At 39.7% G+C, this 13,315-nt stretch overlaps 1 protein-coding gene across 1 annotated transcript in view; it reads left to right on the top strand.

Annotated features, from left to right (window-relative positions):
• grip2b (glutamate receptor interacting protein 2b) overlaps nt 1-13,315 on the top strand; it is a 258,941-nt gene that overhangs the window by 188,712 nt on the left and 56,914 nt on the right. The gene's annotated exons all lie outside the window — the stretch shown is intronic.

Below are 13,315 nucleotides of genomic sequence, written 5' to 3'. Positions count from 1 at the left end.
ACTTGGGATAGTTGATAGTGTGTTGTGGGTATGTGGTTGCTATGTTGTTATGGGTATTTGTCATATCATTTAATGGGTACTTTGTACTCTAGTTTGATTAAATCTTGTAACTTAATTTGGGTGTTGCTATATGTACTAGTGGTTGTTTATTTACATTCACTATTACTGTGGTTGGTTGTTTGGGGGTTCAGGTTGGTTGTTATACAGGAAGTTCTAGAGTGACAGGGGCACTCTAGATGGTTGTTTGATGCCTGTAGGGTAATCTAAGTTGTAGCTAGCCAGTTGTACGGTGCTCTGGGTGGTTGTGAGGGTGTTGTCAGTTAGTTGCTATAGTGTTTTGGTAGGTTGCTAGGTTTTTGGTAGGTAATTAAAACAATAATTTGGGTAAGTGCTAAGCAGCTGGTGTTGTATGGGTGGTTAGTTTGCAATTGTATGTATTTTGGGTGTTTGCCGTGTGATTGCTAGAATATTCTAGGTGTTTGCTAGGTTTTTTTGGGGTGGTTGCTAAGTGGTATATGAGTGTTATAGGTGGTTGCCAGGTGGTTGCTAAGGTGCTATAAATAGTTGTATTATCATTTCTAATGTGTTTTGTGTAAATGTTGAATAGCTACCCTAAGCTGGTTAGCTGATTTTAGCTAGTCGACCAGCCTGGTTTTTCCAGGCTGGTTTTCAGCCATTTCCAGTTTGGTCTTAGCTGGTCAGGCTGGGAGTTGACCAGCTAAAACCAGTTTGACCAGCTTAGCCAGGCTGGGAGCCCAGACAAAACCAGCAATGCCCAGCTTAAACCAGGCTAGTCAAGCTGATTTTAGCTTGTCCAGCTAAGACCGGGCTGGAAATGACTGGAGTCCAGCCTAGAAATGGCTAAAACCCCTCTAAAACCAGGCTGGTCGACCAGCTAAAACCAGCCAACCAGTCTAGGCTGGTTTAAGCTGTTTTTTTCAGCAGGTTATTTTGGCTGATTGCACAGTTGTTGCTAAAGTTTTATGAGTAGCTACTTGTTTAGGGTGTTCTGAGTGGTTTCTAGGATGTGTCTACATCATTTTAATGCAGTAACTGCAAACTTTCTAAAGGTCCGACCCAAGTTTGGAAGCTATAGCATGAACGTCTGAGAAAAAAATGTTTAAACAGGATAACAGTATATTGGCTTTCTCAGGCCAACATAACCCAAACCCTTAGTGAAATCAGTTTCATGTTTACACACTCAATGCTAATACTTTATTGGTTTGTTTCTCTGACAGGCAAAACAGCCCAGTACTTCATGCAGACTATAATAGTGTACTAATTTACAGACTTTTAGCTCAATCTGGTCTGCACTTTTCGTCTCCTGAATTCGTAAAAAAACAGGGATGCAAATAAATAATCTGAGTTTTTGTCCGGCATGTCTTGCTTTGATATTGGGCTGCAGTCTGCTGGCTTCATAGGGTGAGCAGGTCTTCATCATTAAATCTGTCCACTCAGAAGCTCGAGGGGCGACATCAAGCAGAATAAGAATCTAATTAAACAAGATTACAGAACAACATCAGCATCCATGTTGTCTCGTCATAACTTAGGCATCCAAAGATACATGTGAAGTTAATATTGCTATAATTAGCAAGACTTATGACCTCCTTTAGAATAAACAGGAAAAATGGCCACTGAACCCCTTGGAAAAAGTCTATTAAGAAGGTTTTAAGTGATTCCTGTGATCATTTACCATTGTCTTTAAAGAGCCCATATTATGGGTTTTTGAAAATGCCCTTCCATGTAGTGTGTCACACAGCTCTAAGTGAAGTGAAATGTCCAGCTAAGGCTTAAATCTGTAAGTGTACAGTGTTTAAAACGATTGATTCATCTATAAAAGAGTCGACTCATAGTGCTTCAAACGAGTCGTCTTGATAACGAGTCATTAGGTGTTTCTTGATGACGCAGCTACGAAACACAAGTAGTTGCACGCGCAAGCCCGGGAGATTTGAAACCTGCGGCCCCGCCCACTAACAGAAAAAAAGTCACACACACACACACACACACACACACACACACACACACACACAGAGACACACACAGACACCGGTCGAATGAAGTCATGCTGTGCAGATGGAGATTATTGACAGTTCACCCAAAGATGAAACCTTAGCAATATAGCCTAGCCTTGAGCAGATCGAGAGCCTCTGGAAACTACCTGCTTACAAAGAAGACTTCATCGGTTTGTTAAAGGAAGGATCAGTAAAGACTGTCAGAACAAGGATCAGTGGATCATGAATCAGTTTCTTCCCCCATTTCACCAGTGTAAGTACGTGCGATTTAAACTGTTGCCTCATTTACTCTAGCTTGCAAATTATGCATTTAGTTGTGTTTTGTTACTTGTAACCGCGTGTACTGTATGAGGTTAACTCTATATATTCTCATATCGATTGTAAAGCCACGTTGAAAACGCGACGCCTGCCGCTTTGTTTACGGATAGTCAGCTATGTGTGTGTGTGTGATGTGTGTGTGTGTGTGTGTCTCCTCTGAGGACGGTCGTTTGTGTGAGTGTCTCCTCTTAGGAGGTTAATGTGTGTGTGTGTGTGTCTCCTCTGAATAGGGTAAAGCTCTAGGCAAGGGGTGATCACGCCGCCCTCAACCCGATAGTGAAAACGAAAGGGACTCGTTTGTAAAGTGAGGACCGGGGGGGTGGGGGTGGTGGGGGGGTCTAGCGGTTTAAATCGAAGCTTGGGGGGGGGGTATGGGTTGTAATCGCGGATGTAACTGAGGACGCGGAGGGTGAGGGAGGTGTCGCTGCCGCGACGTCTCTATTGTGGACGCGCCGGCCCTGTGTGTGTGTGTGTGTGTGTGTGTGTGTGTGTGTGTGTGTGTGTGAAAAGAGCAAGTAGACTGCTAGGAGATCTCCTCGCCAGTTCTTGGACTTTTTGCTTGATAAAATAGTTAGTCGTCAGTATTTTCTAGTCCATCGTCTGTATTTACATTCACCCACTGGCAGCCAAAATCCACTATGAAGCGTGTATGCACTGTGACTACTTTTATATTGTTGATTAGCTGCTGGGCATTTCACTCTGTCTCGCCCTGAAGCCTGTCAGTGTCGTCGACCAATCGCAGCAGGCTGTCATCGGTCCAATCAGCGCAAATTAGCTTCGCGCTGAGGAGGGGTTTGGGAACAAATGAATCACTTAACGATTCATATGAGAGTCGCTGGAATAATTAGGTAAAAATAAATGCAGATTATAAGACCATCAAAGTGTTTTTTGACCTTGCATGCATATTAGACTGTTGTTGGAGACCCTTACAACCTAAATATGACCCTATTTCATGTATAATATGGGCTCTTTAAATAATCATAAAATTAGTTTAGCGCAACAACAAATAGAACTGCAAAACAACATGAAAGGTTGTAAAACTAGTTTAAAGTGTATATACAAGGTTTGTTCACACCAAAAAATTATAAATATTAAGCTAACTATAACAATAGCTACATTAGCGTCGACACCATTAATTACTATGTCCATTGAAGCGGTAACTATCTAGTAAATGTATTGGCTAATAACTATATTAGCGCACACACCTGTCAAAAAACAATGATATTTTAGAGTCTGCTGAAATTACTAGCAAAAACAATATCAATATACACTGTAGTACAACAACACTATATTACCGTCTACTTGAATATTAGCAATATATTCTAAAATTAAGTGTTAGCATCCACACAAATAAGTGCATTAGTGGAAAACTACTAGCTATACTAGCATCCACTACCGCAATACATATACAGTATTATCGTAGAAATACCGATTCAGACCAACAATAACTAGCTAGTTAATTTATAAGCCAATAACTATATTAGCGCACACACCTGTCAACACCATCTATAGAGTCCACTGAAATAATTATAAGCACAACAATAATATATTAACGTTCACATTGGAGTATATACAACAGTATATTAGCATCCTAGAATAACTATAAAACCAAAAAATTGTTAGCATGAAAACCAACAATATTTGTGTTAAAAACATAACTATATTAATATCGACACCATAAATGGCTGTTAGCATCCACACAGATAATAATATATTAGCACAGAAAACGATAATAGAAGAATTCACAACAAATGTTAGCTATATTTGCATAGAAACCACCTTTGCTAAATAAATTAGCATCCACAGGAACAATAACTGTTAATATGACTATAATGATAACTATTTAGCAAAAACAACATTGTTTTGAATATCATTCTAAAAGTGATTTCAGTTGTACTGTTTCTCTTGTGTCATTATTATATATATTTAAGTATTTATGTGTTTTTGTTGTTTTTTTTTTTTTTTTTTACATAAATGGTTCACAAATCTATACATACATGAATATAATAATGCTACAAAAAAAAAAAATCACACACCTAAGAACTTGGTACATACATTTTAAACTATATTTATAAATCTTTTTTTCTAATTTATCTTGAAATTAACTCTTCATGTAACACGGGGAGTGACAGAGACAACTGAGGTTTAGGATCCACGTGCAGGTTTATTCAACGTCAGGAAGGCAATGGTCAACACAGGTGCAAACAGATGTTTAAAGGCAGTCCAGAATCATAGAAAAACACAGGCAAGAGATCGGTAGACAGGCGGCAGACAGGGAGGAATGGATAAACAAGGCTAAGGTCAAAATACACGGGGAAACAAGACTAGGAAAACGCGTTGTAATGTCACTTTACAGTTAAACAAGACTCTGCAATGGAAGTGAGAGTGTGTGTTGTTTAAATGGTGTCTGTAATCAGTCTAGAAGCTGCAACAGCTGTGGAAGTCTAATCAGTGGAAATAAGCATGTGTGTGTGTGTGAACGGAGTGCATGTATGAATATGTAGTCCATGAATGGTGGATTTGTAGTCCATGTGTGTGAGATCCAGCGATCTGGGAGTTATGATCGCTGATGATCGTGACAGAGCCCCCCCTTCAGGAAACTCAGGCGGCGGCCATTCAGGAAACTCAGGTGGCGGTGGCAGCCATTCAAGAAGCTCAGGCGGCAGCAGTCATTCAGAAAGCTCAGGCGGCGGCCGTCATTCAGGAAGCTCAGGTGGCGGCCGTCATTCAGGAAGCTCAGGTGGCGGTCGTCATTCAGGAAGCTCAGGTGGCGGTCGTCATTCAGGAAGCTCAGGCGGCGGCCATTCAGGAAGCTCAGGCGGCGGCCATTCAGGGAACTCAGGCTGCGGCGGCCATTCAGGGAGTGCAGGCGGCGGCCATTCAGGAAGCGCAGGCGGCGGCCATTCAGGAAGCGCAGGCGGCGGCCATTCAGGAAACTCAGGTGGCGGTGGCAGCCATTCAAGAAGCTCAGGCGGTGCCAGTCATTCAGGAAGCTCAGGCGGCGGCAGTCATTCAGGAAGCTCAGGCGGCGGCCGTCATTCAGGAAGCTCAGGTGGCGGCCCCGGCCATTCAGGAAGCTCAGGTGGCGGCGGCGGCCATTCAGGAAGCTCAGGCAGCGGTAGCCATTCAGAAAACTCAGGCGGCGGCAGCAGCGCCAGCTCTGGCAGCAGTGGCGGCTGTGGCAGCTCTGGAGGCGACTGAGGATCTGGCAGCTCTGGAGGCGACTGAGGATCTGGCAGCTCTGGAGGCGACTGAGGATCTGGCAGCTCTGGAGGCGACTGAGGATCTGGCAGCTCTGGAGGCGACTGAGGATCTGGCAGCTCTGGAGGCGACTGAGGATCTGGCAGCACTGGAAGATCTGGTAGTTCTAGAGGTGGCGGCGGCGTCGACTCCGGCAGCTCTAGTGGCGGCGGCGTCGACTCCGGCAGCTCTAGTGGTGGCGGCGTCGACTCCGGCAGCTCTAGTGGCGGCGGTGGTAGTGGCTCTGGCAGCACTGGCAGTAGTGGCTCTGGCGATGGTCTTTCAGGAACAGGAACAGACTCGGGACAGGAAGCCATCTTGTGAGCTGGAGGACTGGGAGCAGCCATCTTGTGAGCTGGAGGACTGGAAGCGGCCATCTTGTGAGCTGGAGGACTGGAAGCGGCCATCTTGTGAGCTGGAGGACTGGAAGCGGCCATCTTGTGAGCTGGAGGACTGGAAGCGGCCATCTTGTGCGCTGGAGGACTGGAAGCGGCCATCTTGTGCGCTGGAGGACTGGAAGCGGCCATCTTGTGCGCTGGAGGACTGGAAGTGGCCATCTTGTGCGCTGGAGGACTGGAAGTGGCCATCTTGTGCGCTGGAGGACTGGGAGCGGCCATCTTGTGATCTGGAGGATGTATCGTAGGCTGGAGAGATGGTGATGCTAGCATTACTGTCTTGGTGGAGTGTACAGCAAGCCCTGTTGTCATTTGGTCATGCTGTACACTGCCCCCTCCCAAAAAACATTTAGGAGTTTCCTCCACCTCTCCTACAGTGAAGGGGGACCCACCCATTTGTAGTGCCAAATCTATGTACTTTTCTAAAGTCCAGTGGGGTTCGCACAGTGGCATGCCTGAATAAAGTGGCTCAGATAACCCACCATGGAAAAATATCATTAAGCACAAATCGTTCATAGATGTTAGGTGGGCTACCTGAATAAAGTCCTCAACATAGTCTTCGATGGATCGATCTTCCTGACGAAGACGCATGAGTTGAGCTCCTGCTGGACCCATAGTATGGCAGTCTTCTGTAACACGGGGAGTGACAGAGACAACTGAGGTTTAGGATCCACGTGCAGGTTTATTCAACGTCAGGAAGGCAATGGTCAACACAGGTGCAAACATATGTTTAAAGGCAGTCCAGAATCGTAGAAAAACACAGGCAAGAGGTCGGTAGACAGGCGGCAGACAGGGAGAAATGGATAAACAAGGCTAAGGTCAAAATACACGGGGAAACAAGACTAGGAAAACGCATTGTAATGTCACTTTACAGTTAAACAAGACTCGGCAATGGAAGTGAGAGTGTGTGTTGTTTAAATGGTGTCTGTAATCAGTCTAGAAGCTGCAACAGCTGTGGAAGTCTAATCAGTGGAAATGAGGAAGCATGTGTGTGTGTGTGAACGGAGTGTATGTATGAATATGTAGTCCATGAATGGCGGATTTGTAGTCCATGTGTGTTTGTGTGTGAGATCCAGCGATCTGGGAGTTATGATCGCTGATGATCGTGACACTTCAAATGGTTGTTTATCTAGGTTTGTAATTTTTTTCTTATTTTGCTATATATTTTTAATACATTTTTATTTTTTATTTATTGATATTGAAACTTCAAAAGCTTGTTTGAAAAGAAAATCCTTAATGTTCAATCTTAATGTTAAATGTTTGTTTTAGTCTTATTATTTATTTATTTATTATTATTATTTTTATTTCTTTTGCCTTTGTCTTAACTTCAAATGCTCGTTTTTAAATATATTTTTAATAACTTCACTTCTACTCCTTGATGATAAATCTTCAAATACTTGTTTTAACCTAATATATTTTTAATGAATTAATTAATTTTTTGCATATTTACATTGACGCAGAATCTTTAAATGCTTTTTTTACAATCCCTTTGAAGTTCTGGCTATTTCTGTCTCTTCAGTACTCTAAAAGAACTTCGATACCCATCATTTTCAATCTCCAATGTGTTGCTCTGTATTAAAATTGCACTGACCTCTTCAATTTTCATGCATACATCATAAAATCATTCACCCAAGTCCATATTTTTGTGCACAGGAACAAACATCCCTAATGCATATAAACAAGTAAAATGAATTAGTTTCCAGCATCTGATCTGTCATGCTGAAATATTGAAATATGATATATAGGTCATTCCTGCCATGCCGAGAAAGGCAGTAATGATGGGAAAATATATTTGCGAGTGTGATCTATTAAACCCGGCAGGACTTCAATCATAAATTGTCACCCACTTGCGGAGCCTGTGTCAATAATATAGAGAAACCTGACCCAGGAAATAAATGGAGTTTGATGTTTTCACTGTGTCACTCCTGCATTACTGATTCAGATATGAGTAACACATATGCTACTGTTGGAGCTGACCTTGTTTGGGGAGGAAATTCAAAAAAGTGTTTGGGTAGCAGTTCATTTGAGGTCTCTTAGATTTCAGTCTTAGGATTTGATGTGAGGGTAAAGAGACAATTAATTTTGATGTATTTGCATATTTGGTAGACACTGTTTTTTTTTTTTTTTTTTTTTCAAACAGCTATGATTTCAGGTAGAAGGCGGTCAGATTAATGCTTTCCATTTATTATTTGCATTAAAATAATATATATATAAAATGGAGGAAAATAAATAAATTAATAATAATTAAATAGTTGAATAAATAAATACATTTAAAATAAAATATTACCTCAAATGTAAAATACCATGAAATGTAGTTAAAATAAATAAAATTTATATATTTTATTTATTTTTAATATATTTGTGTCACAATCACCAGTGATCTAGCCTGTGCAGATCGCTGGAGAACTACACATGTGCCACTTTATGAACTATAACTCCCATCATGCACCTCACACACACCAGCTCCTGATTCTCCCTGATTACACACCAAGTGTGCCACATGTCTGCTTTTGAGTGAAGGTCTCAGCCATTAGATTGCCCCCTGGGGGCTGGCAGCAGTACGTAAGTCATAAAGCCTGCCTCCTCCGTGTTAATGAAGGAGACTTGAGCCCAAATAAAAAAATTTATTACACTTGCAATAAAATGTCTCGAAAGATGGTTTTGGTCAATTAAGGCACTGGGCTTTTTTCTGGCTTTATTAGTTTGCTGATAACGTTACATGCCTAACCACCCAGATAGCAAAATACACTCTGGCCAGTTCTGGCTAGATTCTCGCCTGCCAGACTTACCCCTCGGCCCAACTTCGTCTGCTGTACCTACTCGGGCCGGATGCCTATGGACTTACTGCCCGATTCCGGCCAGATGTGGCGGCCATTAGCGAGCCGACGCTGCCACATCACAGCCGGAATTGGCTCGCGAGTTTGTGCGCTGTGGCCTGGAGCTAGCGCAATTGAATCCTCATTATATAAAACCTCATATTTGTTAACGTTATTACAACCATTTGTGTTGATATAACAGCAAACGCAGGCTACTTTGTAAAGGCAAAGTGTAAGCACTGAGTTAAACCTTTTAATAAAATGCAAAAAGCATGCATATATATTGCAAATATTCAAATAAAGGACAAAATAAATAATAATAAACCTGTATTGATTGCACAAGTATTAAACAAATAATAATAAAATTGAATAAATTTTGTAGTGCAAAATTTGAAGAATGAAGAATTTATATATAAAAATAACAATAGAACTGCACAATAAATGACACATTGTGAACAAATTTAAGTAACGATGACGGGGAAAATACAGGTGATACAGCAGTAATTCTCTTATAGGTCTAAAATAATAACTAGGAAGGCAAAACTAATGTTAGCCGATCTCCACATTGATTTCTTGTAAGGTTATTTGAACTTGATTTACAGGACACCTCTGCATTTTAAGTTGCGACATGTTATTGAGTTAATCTACTGAATTTGCTGTTATAAAATATCTAGAAACCGAATCTTAAATAACAAATAGAGCTGTAATTGTTATAAATTGTTTATATACATCATTTACTGTTGGCTTTTTATTTGAAAACTCCTACTAAGCATTACATAAATGTATCAAATAAACTAAATGAAAACGGAGGCAAAAAAATAATAAACAATACTAGTGAACAACACAATACAATACAAGCAAAAAATAATAAACAATACAAGCGATGTTGCAGCAGCTGATAGACATCAGTTGATGCATTAATACTGTAAAGTTTTTTGTACAAATTGACGAATTGCAGGGTTGGGATGTGTAAATATCCTGTTGATATTTAGAAATCTTGTGTATTTATCTTTTAAACTCACAATTTTCCTGCATGGTAAATCGTTATCTATGGTGTGTAGGCTATATTTGGGATTCTTGTGATTGCTAATTAAAAATAAAAACCTTTCTAAAAATGTATGTGTTGTTTATATGTTATTGTTCATATTTTACAAGTGTTATTTCTACCCTATGAAGATAACAAATACCAACAACCTGTTATAAGAGAATATTATTTGTGCTCATATTAGTCTATCTCAAGCTACAGTGTATGAAAGATCGTTTATTTCTGCAGTCCAACATATATTGCTTTTATTAAATTATAACAGCTTACATCACACAGTTTTTAAACCATATATTATCGCGTGTTTTTAAATGTAAGTGCTAATATTTACATCAGCGAGCCTTTGTTATAGTGCAGATACCGATGGTCAAGTGAGAAGTTCGGGGGGCGTGGTTGATTTTACATCAAGCATTTATTTAGAAGCTCAATTCCACGGCTCCTCCTCTGGCTCCATCAGACAGTCCTTCTGCACATGCCCAGGCTCTATTTTCAGCAGCCTTTTGCGACAGTTTGTGCCCGTCATGGAGGGGTTTTGCCCTCAAAGCGTTCAATGGGAAATGTCGCTGTAGCGTCATCCATATTTTATATTATCAATGTTACACACGCACAAGCTCATGATGGACCGATTACTAGGACTATAAAGACATCTCATCCACACACACTCTTTGCTGAGTCTTGTTTATCTTGAATAGAGTATTTTAAATCGTATCCTTGTCCTGCCTATGTTTTTTTTTTTTACCTTTGCTTTGTTTATTGTTATGTTGTTTTGCTGCCTGTCCAGACCATTTGCCTGCTTTTCTGACTACGCTTTGGACTACCTGTTTGCTCCTGTTTTCAACCCAGGCGCAATCTGAAAACGTTGTCCTATGGACGTTTCTGGAGACCGCGAATTATGTAGCCGGAGGTACGTATGCTGCATTTAATTTCTTTAAGCGAACGGTACAAGGCGGTTTTGACGGCTTTACTTTTCGCGCTTACCGGCTGACCACTTACCTTCGTGTGGAGGGTTTTACCGCCGCGACCAGTTTGTCCAGTTAGCTCGTCGTGTGCGTCGGCGGACTTGAGATGCAGAGAGGAGCTGACCACGACCACGACAACTGGGTTTGAGTCTGTGGAAGAGCGGTTCCAGAAATCAGTTAAGACAAAAACAGAATCCAAAAAATTAATTGAACAAGTTTATAACAGGGTGAGAATGTGGTAAAATCTGAAAACGTGCTAAAAAATCAGACGAGGGCTTTTCTTTTTCTGGATGGCTTTTGTAAATTGTTGGTTGGGTTTAGGGAAGCAAGCGAGCCGGCGGGTCAATCGGTAAAACTGGTTGGGTTTAGGGAAGGAGGAGGGTGGGTTGGCCGATTGGCCAGTTGCCCAGTCAATTATTCAGTCAGTCAGACAGACAGTTGGTCGTTCGACAGCGGCCTCTGGTGGGTTTATGCGAGAACAGCGCGGGTGCAAAAGGCGCTTGCGAGAGACATTCGAGATGCGAAAAAGCGCACACACTGGCCTCTCGCGCATTTGCGAAAACAAAAACTGCAAAAATACGTACCTCCTGGAACGTATTTCGCAGTCTCCAGAAACGTTTTCAGAATGAGCCTGGGTTGCCTGTTTTGGGCATTGTCTGCCTAATTATTCTGTTTAATAAAGCTGCACCTAGATCTTCATCTCCGTTCTTATAAAAAGTACTTATTTTATTTATTTATTTTAAAGGATATGTTTTTGTTTAGCTGTTAAGTATGCATAGTTTTACATTTACATTTTTAAAATTAAAACTTGTGTTTTGAAGAAGTGTGTTTCCATATCATTTGAAATACAACATAAACATATTTTACATATTATATTATTAAAATAAACTTCTGTTACTGTTATTATTATTATTATTATTATTGTTATAATTGTTATTATTACTATTATTATTATTATTATTATTATTATTATTATTATTATTATTATTATTATTATTATTATTATTATTATTATTATCATTACCTGAGCTGAGTTTTTCTTGTCGGTGTCAAATTATAGTAATATCAATTACAAATTGATAAATCATCAAATTATACATTTATTGACATCTCTATGACATAATTTTATATTTTATAGAAAATGGAAAAATGAAAACATAATAATAACATATTAATATATGTAAAAATACACATACAAATGTGAACATATTAAAGAAATTGATGATATTAATAATCTAGATGCATATTTGCATCCCATATTGCACATTCTAATTTATCTAAATTAACTTTTTTATTTGTACAGTATGTCCAAATTTTACTATCGTATACAGATATACATAACACAAGCCATTGCTAAAAACCACAGCTCCAGTCACCTGCTTATTTAGTGCGTATTTTAAGTAAAAGACGTGGTTTAAAAAAGCAGTATTTTAATCTCTTTACTCGAATTAAGCTCCCGTCACATCAGACTTTACCGCCATCATTCCTGGTGTTCTCAATTCCAGCATCAAGACGTAGCAGACCAGCTTAGCATAAGCCACAAGGAAGAGGGATTTACCACTCAAATGCAAGAAATATGCCTCATTGCTGCTCAGATATGGTATTTAACCTGGCTTGGGAAGAAATCTGTCAGAAAGTGGCATTTCTCATGGCCTTGTCACATCATGTGTGGCAAAAACACAAACATGATGCTAATATGTAGCATCGCGTTGCTTGTGTAGGAGTTTGAAGGTCTGTTTAGTTACTTAGGAAAGATTTACTGTACAAAAAGAGTCTTTAGACTTTATTAAAACCTTAAATTGGTCACACACACATCACACAAAGCTTATGATTTATTTTCAAAAGCTGAAGCTAAAGTTAAAGTTGTTGAATGTTGTGTTACTCGGGGACTTTCGCGTCATTAATTTCTGTTCTGGAAAATTCATCTTAAGTTACTAGTCTACTGTGTTTTGATAAATCTTGATAATCAATAAACTAGGCTAATGACAAACTATGGGTAGCTAAAATCTAGCTAGCCTGTCCAAAAACACAGATGTGCTGTTTTGCGATGTATATGAGGGTAAAGAGTCATTTTAGTATTATTAGTTATCTCATATAAATTGTGTATATATAACATATAAATTACATACATATAAATTACATACATTGTGTTGTATGTATTTCCAGAGAAATGAAGGTGCTGTTTACAATTATAAGATATAATGTCACAGTAGTGAGATACATTAAAGAAGCATAACTCCACAACATAAGATGTAAAAAATGAATTTATAGAAAATGAATTTATAGAAATTAATAACAATATTTGCTGCTGCTCTGCAAATCATTGCCATTTGATATCCAGTCCTGAGGCAAAACCCTTTGTGAATCACTTCCTTATAATGAATTACTTTGCTTGTTTAATATATCACATTTAATCACAGTTTTTTTAATAGTCACTCTTCTGCTACTCATACAGTACTGCATTATGATTGCTTGGAGATACTGCAGCGGTCCTGCAGAACAAATGAGAACAAGCAAATGCACGTTCACAGGG

The sequence above is a fragment of the Danio aesculapii genome, chromosome 22, assembly GCF_903798145.1.
Source record: "Danio aesculapii chromosome 22, fDanAes4.1, whole genome shotgun sequence".
In the NCBI taxonomy this organism is placed as follows: domain Eukaryota; kingdom Metazoa; phylum Chordata; class Actinopteri; order Cypriniformes; family Danionidae; genus Danio; species Danio aesculapii.
This window is presented reverse-complemented; position numbering and strand designations above follow the sequence as displayed.